Source organism: Erpetoichthys calabaricus, chromosome 11 (assembly GCF_900747795.2).
Source record: "Erpetoichthys calabaricus chromosome 11, fErpCal1.3, whole genome shotgun sequence".
In the NCBI taxonomy this organism is placed as follows: Eukaryota; Metazoa; Chordata; class Cladistia; order Polypteriformes; family Polypteridae; genus Erpetoichthys; species Erpetoichthys calabaricus.
The window spans coordinates 80,153,876-80,174,082 of record NC_041404.2 but is presented as its reverse complement, the minus strand read 5'-3'; the positions used below and the strand labels follow the sequence as shown (position 1 = coordinate 80,174,082).

Below are 20,207 nucleotides of genomic sequence, written 5' to 3'. Positions count from 1 at the left end.
CGTCGGACTTGCGGCCACATGTCTTGGACACTCGGGTGAAGAGAGGGGCGGAGCTGTCAACTGATCACCACCTGGTGGTGAGTTGGCTTCGATGGTGGGGGAGGATGCCGGTCAGGCGTGGTAGGCCCAAACGTGTTGTGAGGGTCTGCTGGGAACGTCTGGCAGAGCCCCCTGTCAGAAGTAGCTTCAACTCCCACCTCCGGCAGAACTTCGACCACATCCCGAGGGAGGTGGGGGACATTGAGTCCGAATGGGCCATGTTCCGTGCCTCTATTGTTGAGGCAGCTGACCGGAGCTGTGGCCGTAAGGTGGTCGGTGCCTGTCGTGGCGGCAATCCCCGAACCCGCTGGTGGACACCGGCGGTGAAGGATGCCGTCAAGCTGAAGAAGGAGTCCTACGGGACCCTTTTGTCCTGTGGGACCCCGGAAGCAGCTGATAGGTACCGGCAGGCCAAGCGGAATGCGGCTTCGGTGGTTGCTGAGGCAAAAACTCGGGCGTGGGAGGAGTTTGGGGAGGCCATGGAGAATGACTTTCGGACGGCTCTGAGGAGATTCTGGTCCACCATCCGGCGTCTCAGGAAGGGGAAGCAGTGCAGTGTCAACACTGTATATGGTGGGGATGGTGCGCTGCTGACCTCGACTCGGGACGTTGTGGGTCGGTGGGGGGAATACTTCGAAGACCTCCTCAATCCCATTAACATGCCTTCCAATGAGGAAGCAGAGCCTGGGGACTCAGAGGTGGGCTCCCCCATCTCTGGGACTGAGGTCACCGAGGTGGTCAAAAAACTCCTTGGTGGCAGGGCCCCGGGGGTGGATGAGATACGCCCGGAGTTCCTCAAGGCTCTGGATGTTGTAGGACTGTCTTGGCTGACACGCCTCTGCAACATCGCATGGACATCAGGGACAGTGCCTCTGGATTGGCAGACCGGGGTGGTGGTCCCCCTCTTTAAGAAGGGGGATCGGAGAGTGTGTTCCAACTACAGAGGGATCACACTCCTCAGCCTCCCTGGAAAAGTCTATTCAGGGGTCCTGGAGAGGAGGGTCCGTCGGATAGTCGAGCCTCGGATTCAGGAGGAACAGTGTGGTTTTCGTCCTGGTCGCGGAACAGTGGACCAGCTCTATATCCTTAGCAGGGTCCTGGAGGGTGCATGGGAGTTTGCCCAACCAGTCTACATGTGTTTTGTGGACTTAGAAAAGGCATTCGACCGTGTCCCTCGGGGAATCCTGTGGGGGGTACTCCGAGAGTATGGGGTACCGGCCCCCCTGATAAGGGCTGTTCGGTCCCTGTACGATCGGTGCCAGAGCTTGGTCCGCATTGCCGGCAGTAAGTCGAACCCGTTTCCAGTGAGAGTTGGACTCCGCTAGGGCTGCCCTTTGTCACCGATTCTGTTCATAACTTTTATGGACAGAATTTCTAGGCGCAGCCAGGGTGTTGAGGGGGTCCGGTTTGGTGGGCTCAGGATTGGGTCACTGCTTTTTGCAGATGATGTTGTCCTGTTTGCTTCATCAGGCCGTGATCTTCAGCTCTCTCTGGATCGGTTCGCAGCCAAGTGTGAAGCGGCTGGGATGAGAATCAGCACCTCCAAATCCGAGACCATGGTCCTCAACCGGAAAAGGGTGGAGTGCCCTCTCAGGGTTGGTAGCGAGATCCTGCCCCAAGTGGAGGAGTTCAAGTATCTCGGGGTCTTGTTCACGAGTGAGGGAAGAATGGAGCGTGAGATCGACAGGCGGATCGGTGCGGCATCCGCAGTAATGCGGGCGTTGCATCGGTCTGTCGTGGTGAAAAAGGAGCTGAGCCGCAAGGTGAAGCTCTCAATTTACCAGTCGATCTATGTTCCTACCCTCACCTATGGTCATGAGCTATGGGTAGTGACCGAAAGAACGAGATCGCGAATACAAGCGGCTGAAATGAGTTTCCTCCGCAGGGTGTCTGGGCTTTCCCTTAAAGATAGGGTGAGAAGCTCAGTCATCCGGGAGGGGCTCAGAGTAGAGCCGCTGCTCCTCCGCATCGAGAGGAGTCAGATGAGGTGGCTCGGGCATCTGATCAGGATGCCTCCTGGACGCCTCCCTGGTGAGGTGTTCCAGGCACGTCCAACCGGGAGGAGGCCCCGGGGAAGACCCAGGACACGCTGGAGGGACTATGTCTCTCGACTGGCCTGGGAACGCCTTGGGATTCTCCCGGAAGAGCTAGAAGAAGTGGCCGGGGAGAGGGAAGTCTGGGCATCTCTGCTCAAGCTGCTGCCCCCGCGACCCGACCTCGGATAAGCGGGAGACAATGGATGGATGGATAAACACACACATTGTGGTGTGAACACACACCAGAATTACTAAAAAGGAAGATAATTTCAAAAGAAAGAAAACTTTGCTGTCAAAATCCCAGTGAGGCATTATGTCAGCGTATTGCTGTTGGTGTAAAGGAGCCCCTGTAATGTTTCTTGACCCACTTTTGCTAATTAATTTGTTGGCTGAAAGTCCTCAGTGGTAGTGTGTCAGGCATAGGATGTGCAGCATTGTTCATAATGACACTACCAATCCACCTATCTTAGTATCATCTGCAAACTTAACCAGCTTGTTAGTTATATTTTTATCCAAATCATTCATATATATTAAAAATAGCAGCAGCCCTAGCACTGACCCCTGAGGAACATCACTCTTAATGTCAGCCAGTTCTTCGCACCATAACCCTTAGAGCCAATTTTGCACCTATCCACAAACATCACCCTGAACTCCCACTTCTTTTAGTTTGATGCCCAGCCTCTCATGTGGCACCTTATCATATGTCCACATAAATAATAATATATGCTCCACTCTGATCATATCTTTTTGTTGCTCCCTCTTCTTAACTCATTTTGACTGTTCAGTAAAGCTCCCATTCTTGCCAAGTGCTGCTCAATCTTTCCCTTAATAATTCCTTCCATTAATTCTCCTGGTATTTTACCTGTTACCTGCATCAATAGTTTTGCACATTAGAATTGTTGTGCATCATGATTGCAATGATTTGCATGTAACAGGAAAAAAAATCAGAACAAAAATGTATTTTAAAAGAAAGTAATGTATGTCAACCTCCTCAAACTGATGAAAACCATTCAGAGTTGTAGGGGGTTGTAAGGTGAGCTGAAGCTAATCTTAGTAAGACGGGAAAACTTTCAGAATTCACTGTGGCACATATGTTACAAAAGACAAGTTCACTACCTAGAGGTTAAATCAAAGCATAAGGAGATCAAAAGAAATACATATTCAATGCATTCCTAATAAAAAAAAAAATCTCTTTTTTGCCACGACCTAATTTTTATTCCTGTGCATTTCCTTTCATGTCACAAAGCATGGAGGAAAAGAGATTAGATTACTTCAGTAAAGGTAAAGAGCCATTCTCATTTTGGTGCAAACTATACTTAGAAAGAGAGCTTTGGGACAGAGGCAGAGGTTTTCCGTCAAACATACGTCATAACAAAGCAAGGGTCAGACTCTCTGTGGATAACTTGTTTATGGGATGTTGTTATTTTAATGTTTGGCAGATCCTTGCCTAGATATCTAAACAATTTTTAAAAGTCCCAAGGAAGATAAACTAGCAGCAGAACAAGGCAGAGGCAGATTATTAAACAGAGGAAGATGTTACAAATGAGCGTTTTTTGATTGCCGTAAATCCCACCCTTTTTAAACTGTAAACTCTGCAGTTTGCATAATGTCTAGAAATTGTTTAATGTTCAGCCCCCAAACACAAAACTAATGTCAGTCAGCTAGCCACCTCTATGAAGGAACACACTGAACAGTCGTAACACAATGCTGATGAGAAGGGTTTTAATGGAATGTATGTCCTTCTGAAACACAGCCTTAAATCAGCCACAAAACTGAAAAACCAAAATGACTGCATACAGTGTGTAATGAGATCAGTCAAAGTGATTGAGAAGCAGCGGCACAGCCCCTTCACTTGCCTGATGGCAACTCTCTCACACTCTTAATGTTGGGATTTTGAAAACAATTTTAAAATAACTAAGTTATCACTCAGAATTGCTTATGAACACTTTAAAATCGCTTCTTTTTATTTTTGTCTGGTGCCTCCTGATTCACTGGTATGAGAAAACACCAACATATGATTTATCGTTCACTTATCTCGATGTCTGGATATCCAAGACATTGAGGTTTTTTTGGGGTTCCAGCCTATGTTTGGCCCTCTCGACTCCTCATTTTAAATCCATTATTAGACCACAATTTGTGCAGGAAATTACACCCCAAAGATCAAAAGTAAACTAATAGGTATCTGCAGCAACAAAAAAATCAGAAGGGCCTGAAGTTGTGCAGATCACACCAACCGACCCCAGGGGTTCACCCCTTAATGGGACACAAGGGGGTCAAAGTTACTCCTTTTCACAAAACTTCAAAAAAATGGTAATCAGTAAAATTGGCATGTGGAGTCTGAAGTTATGCAATTTTGAGGTTGCTGATCATGTATATCTCTTATATATATTTCTCTTCTAGTTCGTCCTGCTTCCTCTTCTAAAGCGGTCCCACCCACACACAGCCGACATGGCATTTCTCGATTGCTATTCGTCCTCTTCCAAACCCTTCCCCACGCTGCCTGCGGCTCCTCTTCAAAACCGGTCCCACCCACACGCAGCCGACACGGCATTTCTCGATTCCTATTCCTGCTCTTCCAAACCCTTCTCTACGTTGCCTGAGGCCTCCCATACACCCCCACACTGCTTTTCTTGATTCCTATTCCTCCTTTGGACTACCGCGCTCCCCGCTCCTCTCTCATGACCCCATTGGTGTCACATCACCGCCCTATATCTAGCCTGACCGCGTGACCTTTCACTTCAGCCATGTGTGCACCTGGGAGTCTTTTCCATTGCTTGCTACAGAAAGGTACTCTGTCGACCATTGGCATTGGTTTCGCTCCTTCCTATTTTCGTTATACTGCAACAGTTGTTTCCTAAGCCTTTATTATAAAATGAACGACAGTATTCATAATTTCTGCCAAATACTGCCTGTTATCTTCCGCTGTTCTCGAGCCCTCACCGTTGCCTCTTCCATCAACAAACACAGGCTGTGGAATGAAATGAAAGTCCTAAAACTCACAAAAAATATGAGAGGTCTTGAAAGTGAAACTCAATTTGTTCAATGGCTTCTTCAAGTTCGGGAAGGTAAAGCTAGAGACACGGCAGAACTACCTTCTCAATGTTTACCAAAACAACAAGACCCAGTTGCTCAACTTTACGGTGATATTAATTTCTCAACTGCGACTCCCCAAGAACTTGCTACAAGACCAATACTGAACGTCACAAACGACGATTCTCTACATATTAACAACAAAGTTCTTGATCTTATACAGGGTGAAAAAGTGACCTTCAAGAGTGTAGATACAGTAGTCAGTGACGATCTAATGATCAACTAACGTACCCACAGGAGTTTTTACACACCCTCACACCAACTGGCTTGCCTCCCCATATCCTCCATCTGAAGCTGGGAGCTGTAGTTATGCTCCTCTGAAATATTATGCCATCAAAAGGTCTTTGCAATGGAGCAAGACTCCTCGTTACCTGAATACATACAAATATTATTGAGTGCAAACTGATCGCTATCCAAAATACTGAAACAATCTTCATTCCCAGAATCTCTCTCCTTCCTTCTGACACCAATCTCCCTTTTAAATTTAAACACACACAATTCCCACTCTGACTCGCCTTCTCCATGACTATCAACAAGTCCCAAGGACAAACGTTTGCAAAGATTTGCGTTAATCTAAAACAACCAGTCTTCAGTCACGGTTAGTTGTACGTGGCTTTTTCTAGGGTTAGATCTTTTGACTCATTATCTATCGTCTTCACCAAAACACCTATTCACAACTCTGTCTTTCAAGAAATATTTATTTCTTCTTGATTTCTGAATTCCTTTCTCACCATTTTCCGTTCCTATTCTTACATCGGCGTATGCTATGGCAGGCGTCGGCTAGTGATAATATATTAGAAATCTGACTCTTTACTGGTGGTTCTGAACCTCTAACAGACACTCCCAGAAGGTTATAAATGACAAATTTCAAACATAACCATATGGTGGTATCATTTTAAACTAATAAAAAGTCAATGATTTCAAATATAGTGTTATTTTTGAGTTTTGATCCTTTACTAGGTTTCAAAAACTCTATGGACTCTAACAGGGAGAAAAATGCCATACTGTATTTCTATTACAATTGAGAATATTTAGTCTTTAAACGTTTAAATTGATGCACACATTTTATTATTTCAAATATCTGACACAACTATTCTCTTTATTCTGTACTTCTATCTCACAAAGTAAATAATTTTATTTCTTATGAACACCCCTGAATTTGGGTGGCTAACACTAATTTGGACTTTTTGCTTCTTAGTTTCTCACTGTTTAAAGGACTATGGATGAAGCCACATAAATAAAACAACACAAATTCCTTTAATGGCTGAGAGAGTTGCTATAGGTTTGTAGGATCATTGTTGTCACGTGTATAGACTCCTCTTGAAAATGTTGTTTCTCTTACCTGAAAAATCCCAGAACATATCTGTCAATAGCAGATCAACACAATGATCAGGTTGGGAAAATGAGCCCAAATCAGAACCTGTCCACCGCAGTAACTCATCTCTTTTCTGCAGCTGAAGAATTTACAAAATGTTTTTCATCAACTGACTTTGAGGTTGATGAAAGAGATTGGCTACGTTTAAGATTTCTGAATTGGTATGATCTTGGTAATACTAAAAATTGTCATGACTAGGGCCTAAAAAGCTTAAGCATCACTGCACTGTAGGGTATCTTATTTGTTGGTTTTATCCTTTTCCCTTTATCTAGGAATTAATAAAAGGATAATTGACAGTGTGCTTGTCTGTGTGTCCATCTGGTTGCCATATCTGTGTCATTTCAAAAGATGGTGCATCACAAACATTTTTCGTAATAAAATGCTTTGCATTTTTCATTCCAACAGATGGCGCATCACAAACATTAACACTGTTTTTACAAATACCATACCTTATTGAAAATAACGGAAATATTCATTGTGGGGCGGCACGGTGGCGCAGTGGGTAGCGCTGCTGCCTCGCAGTTGGGGGACCTGGGTTCGATTCCCGGGTCCTCCCTGCGTGGAGTTTGCATGTTCTCCCCGTGTCTGCGTGGGTTTCCTCCGGGCGCTCCGGTTTCCTCCCACAGTCCAAAGACATGCAGGTTAGGTGGATTGGCGATTCTAAATTGGCCTTAGTGTGTGCTTGGTGTGTTTGTGTGTGTCCTGCGGTGGGTTGGCACCCTGCCCAGGATTGTTTCCTGCCTTGTGCCCTGTGTTGGCTGGGATTGGCTCCAGCAGACCCCCGTGACCCTGTGTTCGGATTCAGCGGGTTGGAAAATGGATGGATGGATGGATGGATATTCATTGTGTGGTGCACTTCAAATATTAACGCTGAGGTCTGTGTTGATTATTTAGATTTCAACCTATCTCAGATGGGTAGTTGAAGTCATAAATGGGTTGGGGTCAAGGTGCTCCTTTTACAATTTGTACATAAACCAAATTTTAGTTTACAATTTGTCTCAAAGCAATCACGTTGATTTGTTTATTCCACAGAATAAGGAGGATTTTTTCATGCTTAACATTCACATATGAAAAGTTGAAGTCTGTTTCACCATTCCACAGACTGCTTGAATTGCCTTTCCTTCACATGAATGTTATTTATGCAGTGTATAGGAATGCCTTTTCATAGATTTCATGGAACAGCATGGCTGGCCAGTTTTAAAGACAGCTCTAAGAAGATTTTGCACCACCATAATATGGTGGTCCAGTGGTTAATGCTGCCGCCTCATAGCGCGACTGTATGTTCTGGATTTACAGTACATCTTTGACTACACAATATGGAGTCAGCATGCAGAGTTTGCCCAGTTTACTCACACTGTCAATAAAGAGAGGTGGATTAAGCAGACTGTGTTAGGATGAGTGTATTGGGGAAGTCAAACGAATCGTAATGCAAAACACTGCAGTCCCACTTAACAATGTTCAAATTAAGCACAGCACATGTTTAAGATTACTTTTGCTTTATCCTATAAACACACAAGTTCCTGTAGAACATAACTGGTAACATTGAACTGGTTTGCTCTGAAGGCTTGGAAGCTTGTAACCAAGATGTAAACAGTAGACAGGAAAAGGAAAATATTAAAGAGAGCCTTTGTGATAAGGTTGAAATTCATGTTATGTTGTGTGAATGCATTTAGCTATTCAAGTAATTTGTTAAAGGGTTAAATAATCATTATCTTTATATTTGATAGATAGATAGATAGATAGATAGATAGATAGATAGATAGATAGATAGATAGATAGATAGATAGATAGAACATTTTTGTACCCAGGGGAAAATTTGGCTTTGTACAGAAGCTCTTTAAATAAATAAACAGAAACACTGTGGTCTGAACACACACCAGAATGAGTATAAAGCAAGAAATTGAAAAAGAAAAAAAAGATGTGACTTGGCAGTCCCAGTTGCAGTGAGGCATTATTCAGGCGGATTTCTGTTGGTATAAAAGAGCCCCAATAGTGTTTCTTGACGTACTTCTACTGAATGATTCATTAGCTGAAAGTTCTCAGCGTTGGTGTGTCAGAGAGAAGATTTGCAGCATTAGTCATAATGGCACTCAGTTTTGTTTGAATTCTCTCCTTTGCTATAACCTCCAGGGGGTCCAGAGTGTGAGCCATTTACTTAGTTTAGTGGTCCTCTCTTGAAATGATGTCACCAGCCCAGCATACCATAGCATAGAAAATTGCACTGGCCATCACAGAGTTATAGAAGATATGAAGGAGGCCACTTCCCATATTAAAGGAACATAGCCTCTGCCCTTTCTTATACTGTTCCTCTGTGTTACAAGACTAGACCAGTCTGTCATTAATGTGGACCCCCAAATACTTGTTGGACTGGCCCACCTCTACATCCACTCCCTGAATAGTAACCTGACATAGAGGCTCTTTGGTGAGACAAAAGCCAAGAAGCAGTTCCTTGGTTTTGCTGATGTTAAGAGGCAGACAATTCTTTTTGCACCAAGAAAGCAACCTCTCCCCCTGACTCCTATACTCATGTCTCATCCCCTTTATCAATACACCCAATAAGTGCAGAATCATCTGAAAATCTCTGGTGTTAAATTTGTAGTCAGAGGTGTACAGAGTGAAAAGAAAAGGAGACAGGACTGTTGCTTGTCGTGCTCCAGTGTTGCTCACATCCATATCAGAAACACAGTCCTAGAGTCTCACAAACTGTGGTCTGCCAGAGAGACAGTCCATTATCCAGGACACCATAGGCTCATCCACCTGCATATTTCATCCCATGCTTAGGAATAAGGACTATTATCTCAAAAAATGTTAAAATCTCTTTAGTTTACAAAAGTACTGAGAGCCAGTGTGCACAGCACTCTTTGTCTTGTAAAGTCGGGTCTGTCATTGTCTTGTACAGCAGTACATTAATTCTGTAACTCGTGAATGTCTGCAAGGCTGCACTATGGCCGTGGTCCTCAAACTCAGTCCTGGGCCCCTTAGATTGCTGCAATTTTTTATTCAAACCAAGAGCTTTTTTTTTCTGGTTTTCCAGCCTAATTAAGCAAGCTGTCATTTCCATTTTCTGTGTTTTGGGGTCAATGTAAAAACTACCAAACTAAGGTTGGTAAATTTGTATTAGAATGTGCCAAGTATTTATGTATTTTACATTAGGGGAGTGTTTTTTTTTACGTTGTTTATAAAATTTTCATTATCATTATGATTTTTGTTCTGCTTCTCTAGGTGTTCTGGTTATTTAATCCATTATTTTTTAATAATCACTTTAGTGGGCCTGACATAGAAATAATTGAACCCTTTCAATATTTAGTGCCATTTTGCCTTGTTCCTGCACTACTCGTTATTAATTGTAATTATTAGAATATAATTAGGGAGAAAACTACACAGAAACAAAGCAAATTATTAGAAAAACAACACAAGTGAGCCAAACATTTAAAGCTAAAACAAAACTACACATATTTCTAAATGTCATATAAATGTAAAAATTAGACCACTGTGCTTTCTGATTTCAGAATAACAGAAGGGAAAAAAAAGACCAGCTAACCACATGGGAACATTTAAAGATAAAATGGTTCACTGATTGTGAAAATGATTGGAACAAAAATCCACGGCACACAGGGTCTTCAGGATTGAATTTGAGGACTGTTGCACTGTGGGACATACATTCACTCTGTGTGTCTTATTCATTATAAAGTTATAATGTCCTTGGTCTGGACCTGAGAGGGCCACTGCCTATCAGAAGGAGTGGGGCTTCCTGGCCATAAGTGGCAGTCCTTCTTTGAGTCTGGAGGAATTTTGGCAGATAGAGCACTTGAGAGAAGCACTTACTGAAATGTTAAGGTACTCTGGCCTTGGTAAGCTTTGGGTGGGATTATGGCTTTGGATTGAGGCAAGGGGGTGAGGAATATGTGGCAAATGGCGTTGCTACTAACCTCAATGTTGAACGGTGTGAGGCAGAGTAGAGTGAGTGGAACTGCAGAACACTGGATCAGCACATTAGAGTGTTCAAAACAGAAGGCAGCTTGTTTGACCGATAAAGCGCCAATGGTCCTGTGGAGGGCCAACTACCACCAGTGTTGTCAGAAAGCCAACGCCATTCCTCCATGTTTCTCAACACTGGTTTATGTTGCAAAGCTAGGCTTTACTGCTCCATAACTGGTGTCACATGTGCGCTTCAGATGATTGCCTTCGGGGCTCACTTGAGGTATGCAGTACCACTCTGGGACAAGAGGGGCACTGTTACTAACAGCATTGTCTCCCATAGTGCCGAGAAGGGCAACTGAGCCAGAGAAGTCCCAGCCCGTCTGGTCCAGAAAGGGGCAAATTGAAAATTTCTGTACTGTGCTGCAAGTTTGTCCATGAATGTTACAGGAGTTGTAGCTCCAGTTGTGTTTTAGTAAGATGACAGCTAGGTTCCCTATAAAGCTGTTGTTTATTTCCAGACAGTTACAGCCCAACATAAATTAGGCCATATGTGATTTGTTTATTTTCTTATTGTGTTGCCCACAGTGTTATTGAAAATGTTAATCTGGCACACTTCTCTCTGCTTCTGACCATTTGATTTACACCATCCATGATTTTTACCATAAACTAAACAAAGTTGGAAACACACGACATTGGCAAATCACTGACTTTTTGTAAATGGCATTGTCAAGGAGACCATTTAGACTGAAAAGTGTAATTTATCAAAAGGATTTTTGCTTAAATTAGATTTGTCCTACTAAAGCTAAGTGTTTCCATTCATCTTTCCATCTACCTATTTTCTCATCCTGTCTTTTACATGGTATAGTCAAGTGATAAAAGGGAATGAGTTCCACAGAATGCGGGGGTGAAAACCGGGCCACACTATTTAATGTTGGCAAGATAGAACAAAGATAAAGAGGTGCTCTTTGGTACTATTACTTGACTACACCATATAAAAACAGGATTAGAAAATAGGTAGATGGAAACACTTAGCTTTAGCAGGATGAAACTAATTAAAGAAAAAATCCTTTTGATAAATTACACTTTTAAGTCTAAATGTTCTCCTTGACAAAGCCACTTACAAAAAGTCGGTGATTTGCCAATGTCGTGTTTTTCCACCTTAGTTTAGTTTATGGGAAAAATCATGAATGGTGTAAATCAAATGATCAGAAGCAGAGAGAAGTGTGCCAGATCAACATTTTCAAGAACACTGTAGGTGATACAATAATAAAATAAACAAATCACATATGGTTTAATTTATTTTGGGCTATAACTGTCTAGAAATAAACAATAGCTTTTTTGGGAACCTAGCTGTCATCATACCAAAACACAACCAGAGCTGTAACTCCTGTAACATTTATGGGCCAACCTGCAGTACAGAATCAGAATCAGAATCAGCTTTATTGGCCAAGTATATGTACACATACAAGGAATTGGACTCCGGTTTTACCTAGTATTGTCCTTGATGCTGTGAGATTGACTTAAGTGTTCATGAGAGTGATGGCCTGAGGAAAGAAACTGTTCACATGTCTGGTAGTTTTGGTGTACAGTGCTCTGTAGCGCCTACCAGAGGGAAAAGTTGAAAAAGGTTGTAACCAGGGTGTGATGGGTCTGCAATGATGTTTTCTGCCCGTTTCCTGACTCGAGATCTGTATAAGTCTTGAATGGAGGGCAGATCAACACCAATGATTTTTTCTGCAATCCTGACTGTCCGTTGAAGTCTGTTCCGGTCCTGTTTTGTGGCTGAGCCAAACCAGACTGTGATAGATGAACAGAGAACAGACTGGATTACTGCAGAGTAAAATTGGATGAGCAGCTCCTGAGGCAGGTTGAACTTCCTGAGCTGGCACAGGAAGTACAACCTCTGCTGGGCCTTTTTAACAATTGTGTTTATGTTTAGTTCCCACTTTAGGTCTTGGGAAATTGTGGATCCCAGAAACCTAAAGTTTTCCACAGCAGACACAATGCTGTTGAGTAGTGTGAGAGGGGGCAGCACTGGGGGGCTCCTCCTGAAGTCCACTGTCATCTCCACAGTTTTAAGCTTGTTCAGCTCCAGGTTGTTTTGACCGCACCAGAGGGCCAGCTGTTCGACTTCTTGTCTGTATACAGACTCGTCACTGTCCTTGATGAGGCCAATGACTGTCATATCATCTGCGAACTTCAGGATTTTAACAGACGGGTCTCTTGAGGTGCAGTCATTTGTGTAGAGGGAGAAAAGCAGAGGAGAGAGGACACATCCCTGGGGGGCGCCAGTGCTGACTGTTCGTGTGCTGGATGTGATTTTTCCCAGTCTCACTTGCTGCTTCCTATCTGTCAGGAAGTTTGTGATCCACTGGAAGATGGGAGCTGGTACAGTGAGCCAAGTGAGTTTGGTGTGGAGGACTTCTGGAATGATAGTATTGAACGCCGAGCTGAAGTCCACAAACAGGATCCTAGCATATGTCCCTGAAGAGTCGAGATGTTGCAGGATGTAGTGCAGTCCTATGTTGATTGCATCATCCACTGACCTGTTTGCTCGGTAAGCAAACTGTAGGGGGTCAAGCAGGGGGCCTGTAATGTCCTTCAGGTAGGTCAACACCAGTCTTTCAAAGGATTTCATGACCACAGATGTCAGGGCGACTGGCCTGTAGTTATTTAACCCTGCGATGGAGGTTTTCTTTGGAACCGGGATAATTGTGTAACGCTTAAGGCAGGAGGGAACTTCACATAGCTCCAGGGATCAGTTGAAGATCTATGTAAATATGGGGGCCAGCTGATCAGCACAGACTTTAAGACAGGAGGGTGACACACCATCTGGACCTGGTGCCTTCCTGATCTTCTGTCTCCTGAAGAGCTGACTCACGTCCCCTTCACAGATCCTGAGTGCAGGTATGGTGTCAGTGGGGAGGGGCAGGGGCTTGGTAGTGAGTGCTGGGAGTGTATTTTTTTGGCGTGGGTGAGAGGTGTGAAAGAGGGATTATCAAACCTGCAGTAGAACAAATTCAGCTTGTTGGCCAGTTGATGGTTCTCTTCAGTATGGGGGGATGGTTTCCTGTAGTTGGTGATGTCTTTCAAACCTCTCCACACTGATGCAGGGTCGTTGGCTGTAAACCTATTTTCCAGCTTTTCAGTGTAGCACCTCTTTGCTACTCTGATCTCCTTTGTCAATGTGTTTCTGGCTTGATTATACAGGATTCTGTCCCCACTTCTGTAGGCCTTCTCCTTAGCCTGACGAAGCTGCCTGAGTTTTGTAGTAAACCAGGGTTTGTTGTTGTATGTGCGAAAAGTTTTCATGGGCACACACATATCCTCACAAAAACTGACGTAGGATGTCACAGTGTCAGTAAGCTCATCCAGGTCTGTCGCTGCAGACTCAAAAACACTCCAATCAGTACAGTCAAAGCAGGCTTGTAGTTCCAGCTTTTCCTCGTTGGTCCATCTCTTCACCGTTTTCACCACAGGCTTTGCAGATCTTAAGTTCTGCCTGTAAGTCGGGAGAAGATGAACCAAACAGTGGTCAGAGAGTCCCAGGGCAGCACGAGGGACAGAGCGATAAGCATCCTTTAATGTAGTGTAGCAGTGGTCCAGTGTGTTTTTGTCCCTGGTAGGACACTTAATATGCTGACTGAATTTTGGCAGTTCTTGCCTGAGGTTTGCTCTGTTAAAATCACCAAGAACAATGAGCAGGGAGTCCGGGTGTTTGTGCTCCATGTTAGTTATCTGGTCAGCCAGGTGTTGTAATGCTTCACTAACACAGGCCTGAGGTGGGATGTAAACACCAACCAGAATAAACGAGGAAAACTCCCGCGGTGAATAGAATGGTTTACAGTCAATGAAAAAAGACCCTAAGTGAGGGCTGCATGTTTTGATTAGTACTGTGACATCTGTACACCAACCTTCGTTTATGTCGAAACAGATTCCACCTCCTTTCGTCTTCCTCGAGAACTCCATGACGCGGTCCGCACGGAGAAGTTGGAAGCTCGGCAGGTATAATGCGCTATCGGGGATGTGCTCACCAAGCCAGGTTTCAGTGAAGCACAGGACGGCAGATCTGGAAAAGTCCATGTTTATTCTGTTTAACAGTAGCAGTTCGTCCATCTTGTTGGCCAAAGAGCGGACGTTCGCCAGGTGTATTGAAGGGAGCGCACTTCGAAATCCCCGGTGGCGCAGTTTAACAAGCGCTCCGGCTCGCTTCCCTAGTCAGCGTCTCCTGCTAATTCCGTAAAGGGCGGCTGCTCCTCCGACTAAAAGTTCTGTAAAGTATTCTGTTTGAGTGAAAGACAGTGAAAAAATTTCACCAGCGAATCGACCGATGTGTAAGAGTTCCTCTCTGCTGTATGTGATCAGAGGGCGACAGCTTATCACTGAACAAACAAACAAAAACAGAGAAAGCACCAAGGAATGCGGCACCGAGGCTGCCATCTGCGGTGCCATCAGTGCAGAGATTTTCAATTTGTCCCTTTATCATGTTGGAAATGAGAAAAATGTCTGGGGGGGGGGGGGGGGGGGGGGGGGTGGAGTAAGCTTGTTAAATTAAACTTAAAGCTTTTCAATCTCAGCCAAAATAAAGCGGGGACATTCAGATATGCCTACTATGTGGAGGTGAAGATCTCATAATACATGGACTGTTTAGTAAAATGGTGAATTGACTATAACATAAAAAAGAAACAAATATTTTATAATGTCAATTATGAATAAGCAACCATTTAAAAAAACAATACAATCAATTTGATTATTCTTTACTAAAATAAAAAGCAAATAAAAACTAAGTTAAAGATAACAAACTGTTGATACTTCATCTTTCCCAAATAGTGGCTCACATAGTGCAAGCAGAACATGGGTTTGTGAGGAATTTAAAAATTAAATGATTGTTTTATTGGATGAAAAATACATGAAAAATACAAACATGAAATAATGAATGAACTAAATGAACTCCTTGCTTGTCAATGTGCTTCAGTGTCTTGTCTTCTTATTGTTTCTCATTCCTCAACAGATGTCACTGCTCTTCTCCTTCCTGCCATTATGGTGGTTATCATGGGGGTTTTCAATCATTTTGCCATAAACACAAAACCACAGGACACTCTGCAGTAACTTTATGTACGTTTAGTAAAGTTCAATGTGACGCAGGGATTAAGGCTTTGGACTTCGAACCCTGTGGTTATGGGTTCAAATTCTGCCACTGACACTGTGTGGCCTTCAGCCAATCACTTCACCTGTCTGTGATCTAATTGGAAAAAGAATAGAAATGTAACCAATTGTATCTCAAATGCTGTAAGTCACTTTGGATAAAGGTGTCAGCCAAATAAATAAATGTCAACATTTGATGATCAATTAATATATTCAAAAATAGCATGTTGTTTTTATAAGCATGCTGTTTTTAGAAGGTAAATTAGGGAGCCTTTCAAATTAGGGAGGAAGCTGTGTGACACAACAAGCTATAAAGAACAGTAAACTTTCTGCCAGTTGTTTACAAACTAAGAACTTGATTATGAGTTCTAAACGCATATTTAGCGTTCTTCTCAATTGTTGGCATACGTTTCTCTGTCTTTGTCATACTTTTACTCTGTATTGTGCACTTACGGTGTTCTTCATCACATATTCGGATTCTGTGATTTGCTTGATGCTAAGCATATGTCACTTCCTTTTGATATTAAATTGCTGTAACAAACACATGACTGCAGGATACTTTATTGAGGTTATCACCTAACATTTTTGAATTTCCAGGACTTCTCTGTCATGATCAGGACTGAACTTTTAGGTCCTATTGCTTTTTCTGTATTAGATTCCATTTTGCATAAGCATCATTAGGGTCACGTCCTGCTTTTTTAGGGGTGTAGTCTCTGGGGTCATGACATCAAGTTCATCGGCACGATGGGTTTAAAGGTTAGCATTTATACCAAGCTTTATCTGATCTGTGGATAAATCCTTTAAACACACACACAAAAAACCTCTCTGCTATTTAATGTTCGTGTCTTTCTTGATTTTGACTTCTTGCCTGATTTTCAACTTTCATTCTTGCCTCTTGTCTGGGTTTCAACTGCTTGGTTTATATTTTATTTGTTTTGTTTTTGCATGCATCTCCTGGATTATCACCAAAAATCAGTTATCTGTTTCCTGCCAAACCAGGGGCCTCATGCATAACGCAGTGCGTAGAATTCACACAAAACATGGCGTACAGACAAAAGCGAAATGTGCGTACACACAAAAAAATCCAGATGCATAAATCTATGTGAACACCAACTTCCACGTTCTTCCACTCCATAAATCCCGGTCAGCGTGAAAAGTAACGCACGTGTATGCGCCTGCTGCCACTCCTCAACTCCTCCCAGAATTACGCTTCTTTTTATATGCAAATCAATATAAATAGCCCTTAAGCTCAGTGTTCTGTGAAAAGGCAATGGCAAAAGCACAGGGGGAAAATAGAAGAATTTCAGCGAATACCAAGAGGAGGCAAAGAAAAACGTACTAATTGTTAATGGTATAAACAACAAAAGGAAGTTGATCGAGTGACATAGAGTGTCAGAGAAACTCGAAAGCTCAAGTTCACAAAGTCACACAGTGCCCGAAATAAAATAGAAGTTGTCAGATATCAAAGTCGCTGTGAAATAGGCGAGTCGTAGCCCACCGTCTGAGTGTCATATGAAAGCTTATTAGGGTACAGAGAAAAGAAAAAAAAATAGGCACACAGTGGGAAAAAAAGCTTGAAATGTCAACTTTAATCTCGAAATTTCCACTTTAATCACATAGTTTATTTTGTCATTAAAGTAAAACATCATAAACTTAATCTTAAAATCGTTTAATTTACTAGTTTCTCAAATCCCATCGTAACTAAAGTAGCACGTTAAATGCTTTGTTTAGTATGTGCTCTATGTGTGTGAATCACTAGGTGCATCTTAAACGGGCTTCCTCTTCCTCCGACAGGACACAGAATCCATTACATTCGTGATATTACAGCTCTCTGAATAATTAAGAAACTGAGATGTATACGTGATATTTTTTTCATGATGATAGGAGTTAAAGCATGTTATTAAACATGGGAACACGGTGGCGCAGTGATAGTGACGAGCCAGCGCCCTGTCCAGAGATTGTTCCTGCCTCCTGCAAGATACTTGCTGCACCGTGTGCGACCTTCAATGAAAAACTTTATTGTAGCAGTACTGTCTCTTTCAAATGTACTAACCTCCAATTCCTGTCCTTCCTTTTCTTTCTCCAAGTAACCAATCGCCACACAATCAGCTCTGTAATAGATGTAAAGCCATCTGTAAGCTGAGAATGCAGATTCTTAAAAACTTTCAGGGAACATTGAAATATCTTATGTTTAATTACTCTATCCATCTATCCTTCCAGTGTCGCGCCAGCCCCAGCAAGAATACAGCACTAGGCAGGAAAAATCCCTGAATGAGTGCCAGCTCATCGCTAGCGCTGAGACACTGTGTCCTCACATATTTAATTATTAATAATATAGATTATTTAAGTAATGTTAACATTTTATCTGTATAATGCAATAAACATATTTTGCTGCATTTCATCTTAAAAATGATATCGTCATCATATGTAAATATGCGCTTTATAAAGTGGCTCAGGTTGTGCAATATTATAACTGTATCGCAAGTTTACAGTGAGGTGATTGTACTAATAAGTACAAACAGTTCTACAAGGAGCACTTGATGGACTGATTGAGTGCGTTTATAGTTGTTGGGATGAAACTGTTTCTGAACCTCGAGGTCCGTACAGGAAAGGCTCTGAAGCATTTGCTGTATGTGAGTAGTTCAAATAGGCAGCATGGCTGCAGCAGCGTGTGCTTGATGCTGTATACCGATAATTCTCTTTTTGATCAGCTGCTGTAGAGCTGTGATTCCACACTCAGATACAGTGGGATAAATACTCTGAGTGGTGCATTGAGAAAAACAACGCTAAAGCAGCTATGGCATTTGGAATAGTTTGGTCATTCCGTGGACCATTTTATTGTTACAGGTTAATTACAATCAGATGCCATAAACTAATAAACAATATGTGGTTAATTTCAGTGTATTTGATAAAGCCGCATCAGGGATGTGGATCTAAAAAAGACAGGGAAACCACACTGGAACAAAAGCACAGCTTTGACGCTTGATGCCTCCAGTTTGCAAAACTGAGCGGAGAACTTCCGTACGCCATGCACTTAGCTGGTGTAAAAATGTGCGTGGCTTTACGCCAAGTTTAGGTTTTATACATCACGATGTGAGTGTGGAAACAGGCTCACGCAACATTTGTGTGCGTATGCACCATTTGCACATGAGGCCCCAGGACAGTATCAGGTATGAAGCTTTCGAATTGAGACCAAGATTCAAGTTCTAATCTCATTAATTTGCAAGTAATAGCATGACAGACAAACATACCTTAGCATTTTATATAAACAGATCACACATTCTAACATTTATCTGTGTTGTTTGCAGTTCTGATCAACGCCCTACATAAATACATAGAATCTATGCAGGAAAGAGCAACCATGTAGATCTCTAGAGTAAAGAACAAGTCCTAATTTGAAAAGCAAAAAGAATTAAACGTCTCCTGAACAAAAAAGGCCACATATGGATCTAATCTTGTACACCTCAAGATATCCTCCACAGTGCACATTCACTCCCACCCGTACTCACTCATTCCAGGCCAGCTTGGTCACCAATTAACCTAACATCTATTGAATGTTAAGGAAAATCTCTACCAGACATAGGGGAGAACAAGCTCACTCCCCACAGACAGTGTCTAGTCTGATACACAGACACAAAACTCCACGGCTGGGAGGTACAATAACAGTGCTAACCAATGTGTTGTCCATTTACATTTTGCTTTGAAACATTGCGGTTGAACAGTTTAGCAAAATGAATAGTTTACTGTGAATTGCCTTCTGTTGCAATTTCCTTTAAAGTTTTCTTCCTTTACTACTATAAATGTATTGAAGTCAAAGTTAACACATCTCACAACGCACCATAGGTAAGGGTGGAGTATAAAGAGCCGTAGCATTGCAAAGAATTTATATTTTTATAAATGAATGAAGTAAATTGTAGATGCCACTCGGGTTGGATGGACATCCCGGCCAGGAAAGGAAGCAGACCTGGAAGGAAGAGATGGACGGATAGCACCTATAAAAGTAAAGATATCACTAGGGAACTGTTATTCCCCCCGCACACTAGATGGTAGCAGTCCCAGATATCCACATCCAGTGGGAGACCAGCAGGGCATGCCGTGAAATGTAGTCTGGCAGGGCAGCCCTGTGCCACAGGAGGGCGTTGCAGGGAAACAAGCTCCCTACTTGAATAATGGACTTCCGTGTGACCTGGAAGTACTTTCATCGGGCAATCGCCCTGGCACCGGAAATACTCCCAGGTCTGTAATAAAAGGGACCACACTCCCTTATTCAGGCGAGTTGGAGCTGGGTGGTGGAGAGGCAACACTTGACTGGAGGAGGGCAGTGTGGTGGTGAGAGAGAGTATATCGTGGAGAGAGAAAGACAAATGTTTTGTGCTTTGTGTAAATACTTTTTTGGAGGTATTTAAAATAAAACCTTCATTAATTTTGATAAAGGACTTTGCTTTTGTGATCGTGTTGGGGTTTGGGTAGACTGATGCCCTGGTGTCAATCACAAACTATAATATCCAAGTGTAAGCAAAGACATCCGAAAGCAAAACTTTACCTGGTAAAGATGTCAAAGATGACCTAAAGAAACTGCCATGACACAGCCAAAGATCTAA

The 20,207-nt window shown here is 42.7% G+C and overlaps 1 protein-coding gene across 3 annotated transcripts in view; it reads right to left on the bottom strand.

The window, feature by feature from the left end:
• Positions 1 to 20,207, bottom strand: part of avpr2ab (arginine vasopressin receptor 2a, duplicate b) — a 147,114-nt gene that overhangs the window by 40,800 nt on the left and 86,107 nt on the right. Inside the window, exon 3 of one of the 3 annotated variants that reach the window (XM_051933645.1) lies at positions 20,150 to 20,203. The exons of the other annotated variants lie outside the window; for them this stretch is intronic. The gene's annotated coding sequence lies outside the window, so the exon portion shown is untranslated. The remainder of the gene's footprint in view (positions 1 to 20,149; positions 20,204 to 20,207) is intronic. 3 annotated transcript variants of the gene reach the window in all.